General features: G+C 39.0%; 2 pseudogenes; both read right to left on the bottom strand.

Moving 5' to 3' along the window:
• Positions 1-1617: 1617 nt before the first annotated feature.
• LOC141761163 (uncharacterized) lies at positions 1618-3256 on the bottom strand (annotated as a pseudogene).
• Positions 3257-4403: 1147 nt separating this feature from the next.
• On the bottom strand, positions 4404-6770 carry LOC141761025 (uncharacterized; annotated as a pseudogene).
• Between the last annotated feature and the right edge of the window lie 493 nt (positions 6771-7263).

The following is a 7263-nucleotide window of genomic DNA, read 5'->3' as shown; positions in this document are numbered from 1 at the left end:
GCCACAAACTTTCTCATTTTACAGCTAAACAGTTCACTACAAGATGTTTCTGAAAACATTTGAGGAAAGAAATAGGTATTACAGTAACAGAATATTGATTCATATTTGATCAGCGCTGCCTAGTTTGACCCAATAACATTTTGTGTTCATGTTTGTGGTCATGGCTGAAGCCTTCCTGTAAAGCCTGAGACTTTATTTTTGTCTCATACAGACAATGTTTGTCACCACAGATAGCTGATTTATTCTATTACCATTTATTTTCTTTACTATTTTCTCCAGCAGTGTGTACGACTACAGAGGCTGATACTATTTAAACCTAAGTGGGTCACTTTGCACTGTTACTTTTTTTATTTTTCTGCAAGCCGGGCCTCGTGGCTTTCATGTCAGTTGTGCTCAGACCACACTCTGCTGCCTCTTCCTGTGAAGTGATGCGTATCTCGCTCACTCCCCCCCGACAGAACATTTGACTCTCCATATGAGTAAGGCCCTGTTCACACCTGGTATTAACATGCGTCCTCAGTGATCCGATCACAAGTGGACAGCTTTAAGTACGTCTGTTCACACCTGGCATTAAAATTCGTCTCACATTTGCCGAATGCAAAAACTTTGAAATATGACTTCAATACAAAGATCAGATCTCAATGCGTCCTCAATGCGTCTTGAGTGTGTTCACACCTGTATTTAGAGCTGTCCACTTGTGATCCGATCACTGGGACGCATGTTAATACCAGGTGTGAACAGGGCCTAAGTCTTGACTTCACCATCATCAGTGCCCCTTGTGGCTCCTCCTCATCAAACATATTTGATGTTTGATGAAGATGGGAGGCAGACAAAATAAGAAAGATGGAGACTTTTTGCAGAGAGAGAGAGAGACAGAAAGAAAGAGGGATGAAACTGACCATGAGTATAGGAATTTTATTTAACAAAGTACCAGCCACGGACTCTGGCAGTAGATTAATAAGATAAAGCATCTGTTCTATAGGGCTGTCAATCGATTACAATATTTAATTGCATGATTCTTCATCGTGATTAATCACAAATTAATCAAATTAAAGGGAGATTTGTCAAGTATTTGATACTCTTATCAACATGGGAGTGGACAAATATGCGGCTTTATGCAAATGTATGTATATATTTATTACTGGAAATCATTACCAACACAAAACAATGATAAATATCGCCCAGAAACCCTCACAGGTACTGCATTTAGCATAAAAAATACACTCAAATCATAACATGGCAAACTGCAGCCCAACAGGCAACAACAGCCGTCAGTGTGTCAGTGTGTCAGTGTGCTGACTTGACTATGACTATTCACATGTCTTGAGGTCAGAGGTCAAGGGACCCCTTTAAAAATGGCCATGACAGTTTTTCCTCGCCGAAATTTTGCATAAGTTTGGAGCGTTATCTAACCCCCTTTGTGACAAGCTAGTATGACATGGTTGGTACCAACGGATTCATTAGGTTTCTAGTTTCTAATGATCAGTATCTTCTTTCATAGCTCTGTAGCTGTAAAAACTGAGCTCGCTACAACCTCCGAAAGATCGATTGCGTTAAAGAAATTAGTGGTGTTAAAACAAATTAGCATTAACGCCTCAATACAGTGTTTTCTGGAGTCTATCTGCTGGCAGCATAAACAACACGAGTCTCCACTTCTCTCTCTGATGCAGGCCTCCTGTTCCTTATTGTCTCCGGAAGAAACCTCAGCGCTGCAGAGTTCAGCTCATCAGAGCCCAGATTCTGTAAATCAATAAAGTGTTTTTTAGGGTCACATACTGTAACTGAGTGTTTCTGCAAATATGGGCATTTTTAAGTCCCAGCAATGAAATTTGGGATTTATGTTAAACTCTGCAGTGCAATGCTTGATAAATATAGTGTTATTATCCATCTTGACATAACAAATAATTACTAATAATGTGATTTAATCAAATATATGAAGCATTTTATGGGTCCAAACAGAACTTTTCTTTGTGTCCTACAACTGTGATTCCAATGTTGAGATACATAACATGAGCTAATTCAATTATAATATGACATTATTTCAAATTGAATTGTTTCATATACATATTACTTTTACACCATATTCAAACTACTTTTTGTTTACAAATCAATTAAATTAAAGTTAATAAACCTCAACTGTTAAAGCCCAGGACAAAGGTCATTAACAGACATATCATGTGTTTCGATGCAACTTTAAAACCATAACACAGTTTTATTTAAGTTAATGGTGAGTTCACCTTGTTTCTTTCTGGCTGCGGCTCCTCATTCACAGCTAAATGGCAAAAGACGAAAGTGTGATTAGTTCATTATTACTGATCAGATACTTTGCTTTAGATTTTTCCATCATGTGTAACAAATTGTAAATCTGCTGTACCTGTCTGAAGTTTCCTGACTTTAACAGCCAGAACAACGACGACTATGGTGAGGGAAACGGTCAGACCACCCAGGATCAAACTCATTAGGTTTGCCGTTACATCAAACTCCTCTAAAAGAACGATGATAGAATTAGACTCTATTTTTTAAAGACGTGGTTAAGATTGAAATTACTGGCTCGGTGGTAACTTGCACAATGAAAAAGGAGAATCTTACTTTCAGTCTTAAAATCCACTTCACCATCAGATTCACTATTACCTTTAAAAAAAAAAGATTTTCATTGACATGTATTGGTTTATTATTTGTCTTTATGCTGTTTTAATGCAATAAATGTGAGATGTATGTAAATATGACAGTCTTACCTTGAACGATTAAATGTGTTGCACTGACAATGACTGTATGTTGGTCTACGTAGAATCCACAGAAATACAGTCCAGAGTCAGATAGATTCACTTGCTTGATTTTAAGAAAGACAGTGGACTTGTTGGAGCTCATTTCAAATCCATTTTGAAATCCAACACAGTACAAAGCTTCACCATCAAACCTGTACATAGAGGAGATGCAGCTGGGCTTGGTTCTGTTGATCAGTCTGAACCAGTCCGTCTGAGTTGGACTGCTGGTAATGTTGTTGCATGTCAGTGTGACTTCATCACCAGACTGAACCTTTACAGTCTGAGACTCAGAACCTGAGACGGAGCCTGAAACAAACAACCCTAAGCTTGTAATGCAACAGTTACTGTAATAAGACAACAACAACAACAAGAATACATTCAGTTCTAATTTGCAGGTTTATATTCTGGTGGGTTACTGGTTACATGGTTTGGTGTCAGTACTTACTGAGGCTGCAGAGAAGTAAAGCTGTTATCAAGGTGAAGCTCCTCATTGTGCGTTTAATCACGTCACTGCAGGGATAGTTTGTACCGCTGAGCTCTTATAAAAGGGTTTAGAGAGGCGGGGTTTGTTTTTCATCTTGCTGCTCACATTTGCCGAATGCAAAAACTTTTAAATATGACTTCACAGGAAAGTTTGGTGGTAGGAGAGTCAAAGTTATATCTGTATCAGACGCTATTTGAGACAAAAGTTGCCACAAAGAATTGTAGATGCTTAAACAACACGACTCCTACAGCTGTCATTGAAAGCATCCTCACCGAACCCGTAACAGTCTGCTCTGGTATGACATACTGTATGAAATATGACAAGAAAAACAAAGCGACGCACCTGTCGCGTCATATTTTTATGCTTGATGCTGCGATGTCCGGATGCACTGTTTTAGATTTGTGTTTGGGAGTGGGCAAATATGCTTGCTTTATGCAAATGTATGTATATATTTATTATTGTAAATCAATTAACAACACAGAAAAATTACAAATATTGTCCAGAAACCCTCACAGGTACTGCATTTAGCATACAAAATGTACTCAAATCATAACATGGCAAACTGCAGCCCAACAGGCAACAACAGCTGTCAGTGTGTCAGTGTGCTGACTTGACTATGACTTGTCCCCAAACTGCATGTGATTACCATAAAGTGGGCATGTCTGTAAAGGGGAGACTCGTGGGTACAAAGAGAACCCATTTTCATTCACAAATCTGGAGGTCAAAGGTCAAGGGACCCCTTTGAAAATGTTTGTTATTTTATTGCTTCACTATTTCTCCAAAAGGTCTAAATACATTTACAGCAGCTAGTTTCATTTTGTCGTAAACAGGTTTTCACACCTGCTTTTTATAGTTTCCACAGAGCTTTGACTTCAAATGCCTCATGAGTTTCACCACAGTAGTTCTCAGACCACACTGTGTCTCTTCCTGTCAAACAAGTGATGTGTACGCCACTCCCTCCTTCGGCCACAGACCAAGTAAGTTTGAAGTCATCAGTGTCCTTTCTGAGTCCTCCATCACACATTAAGCACACTCTTGTCCTCTCAGAAAAAAATAAGAAATATAGACACGAGAGAGAAACTGAAAGAATCATGAGCGAGAAAATACAGAGACATTATTTTAAATGTATTTCTTTCCATTGAATCACCCCACGAACAGCTAATTAGACTAGCAACTAATAAGATTAATGACATAAAGCATGAGTTTCTGTTGCTTCCTGGGTCTATCTGGTGGCAGCGTACACAACATGTGGCTCCATCTCTCTCTCAGGTGCAGGCCTGCGGCTTCTTTTTGGCTTTGCCTGGAAACTTAGAGCTGCGTAGTTCAGTTCATCTGAGCCCATATTCTGTAATTCAGAGTATTTAGAGTCACATACGGTATCACACACACACACACACACACACACACACACACACACACACACACACACAGCTGAGTCCTCCAAAAATCTGTATTTGTGGGTTGTTCCACAAAGGAATCATTTAAACATAGGATTTAGGAACCTTAGGAGTTGTATGTATGCTCCCACGATCTGCAAGGTGAAATTACTGTTTTTGTGAATGGAGTCTAGTGGCTTTAAAGAGAGCAAAGATAACTGCTTCAGTTCCCTAACGGCAGAAAAAACTATTTTAGCCACCTAAAAAATTCAATATCAGTTTAAATGTATATTTAGAATATTTTCACAGCTTAACCTTGCCGTCAGACGGCACTTTCCGATGGGAAACTGAAGCCGTTATAATGCTCTCTTCAAAGCCACCAGACTCCATCCACAAAAACAGTTATTCTACCTCGCAGATCACAGGAGTTGCCGGTCTATTGCTGCATTGATCGTTTAGTTTGTTTGTGTTATTGTGTGACTTTCGGCGCCAAACTAAAGTGGCGTCCACAAAGCAGTACATTGCTTAGCGTCTGCTTCTCCAAACTTGGGAGTGTGCCGACTGCCATCTAAGTTACTGTACGTAACGTTAATACATTGACTATAAGGGTGTGTATATATACTGTACATGTAGCAGCGTCATCATGCAGAAACCTACATCGGGTCGCATGGGAAAAAGTCTTTAGAAGGGCATGGGAAAATAGCACGTTGACGCTGAAACATACGTACTTTGACCAAAATTTGAATGTTCGGATTTGAATACATAAGTAACACCACTGGGAACGAACAAAAATAATGGATCCGCCCTTTAAATTAAAACTAGGAAAAATCTGTTTACTGATTGAAAGTTGTTCAAACAATAGGATATTGGCCAGATTGTATGACAAAAGCTCATCAACAGAACTACAATTGATTGGTTATATTAAAACATTTGAAATAACAGTTTTGTAACTGTATGTAACGGCATGGCGGAAACTCTCTCTTGACAAAAAAATTTGATTGAGATTAAATTAAAGTTAATGAACCTCAACTGTTAAAACTCGGGACAAAGATCATTAACAGACATATCATGTGTTTAAATGCAACTTTAAAACCATAACACAGTTTTATTTAAGTTAATGGTGAGTTCACCTTGTTTCTTTCTGGCTGCGGCTCTTCATTCACAGCTAAATGGCAAAAGACGAAAGTGTGATTAGTTCATTATTACGGATCAGATACTTTGCTTTAGATTTTTCCATGTGTAACAAATTCTAAATCTGCTGTACCTGTCTGAAGTTTCCTGACTTTAACAGCCAGAACAACGACGACTATGGTGAGGGAAACGGTCAGACCACCCAGGATCAAACTCATTAGGTTTGCCGTTACATCAAACTTCTCTACAAGAACGATGATAGAATTAGACTCTATTTTTGAAAGACGTGGTTAAGATTGAAATTACTGGCTCGGTGGTAACTTGCACAATGAAAAAGGAGAATCTTACTTTTAGTCTTACAATCCACTTTACTATCAGATTCACCATCACCTTTAAAAAAAAAGAAAATATGTTTTGACACGTATTGGTTTCTTATTTGTCTTTATGCTGTTTTAATGCAATAAATGCGAGATGTATGTAAATATGACAGTCTTACCTTGAACGATTAAATGTGTTGCATCGGCAATGACGGTATGTGCTTTCACGTAGAATCCACAGAAATACAGTCCAGAGTCAGATAAATCCACTCGCTTGATTTTAAGAAAGACAGTGGACTTGTTGGAGTTCATTTCAAATCCATTTTGAAATCCAACACAGTACAAAGCTTCACCATCAACCCCGTACATAGAGGAGATGCAGCTGGGCTTGGTTCTGTTGATCACTCTGAACCAGTCTGTCTGAGTTTGACCGCTGGTAATGTTGGGGCACGTCAGTGTGACTTCATCACCAGACTGAACCTTTACAGTCTGAGACTCAGAACCTGAGACGGAGCCTGAAACAAACAACCCTAAGCTTGTAATGCAACAGTTACTGTAATAAGACAACAACAACAAGAATAAATTCAGTTCTAATTTGCAGGTTCATATTCTGGTGGGTTACTGGTTACATGGTTTGGTGTCAGTACTTACTGAGGCTGCAGAGAAGTAAAGCTGTTATCAAGGTGAAGCTCCTCATTGTGCGTTTAATCGCGTCACTGCAGGGATAGTTTGTACCGCTGAGCTCTTATAAAAGGGTTTAGAGAGGCGGGGTTTGTTTTTCATCTTGCTACTCACATTCGCCGAATGCAAAAACTTTGAAATATGACTTCACAGGAAAGTTTGGTGGTAGGAGAGTCAAAGTTATATCTGTGTCAGACGCTATTTGAGACAAAAGGGGCCACAAAGAATTATAGATGCTTAAACAACACGACTCCTACAGCTGTCATTGAAAGCATCCTCACCTAACCCTTAACAGTCTGCTCTGGTATGACATACTGTATGAAATATGACAAGAAAACAGAGCGACGCACCTGTCGCGTCATATTTTTATGCTTGATGCTCGTGGGTACAAGGACAACCCATTTTCATTCACATATCTTGAGGTCAAAGGTCAAGGGACCCCTTTGAAAATGTCAATGCCAGTTTTTCCTCGCCAGAAATTAATGTATGTTTGGAGCGTTATTTATCCT

This window comes from Sebastes fasciatus, chromosome 22, assembly GCF_043250625.1.
Source record: "Sebastes fasciatus isolate fSebFas1 chromosome 22, fSebFas1.pri, whole genome shotgun sequence".
Classification (NCBI taxonomy): Eukaryota; Metazoa; Chordata; class Actinopteri; order Perciformes; family Sebastidae; genus Sebastes; species Sebastes fasciatus.
This window is presented reverse-complemented; position numbering and strand designations above follow the sequence as displayed.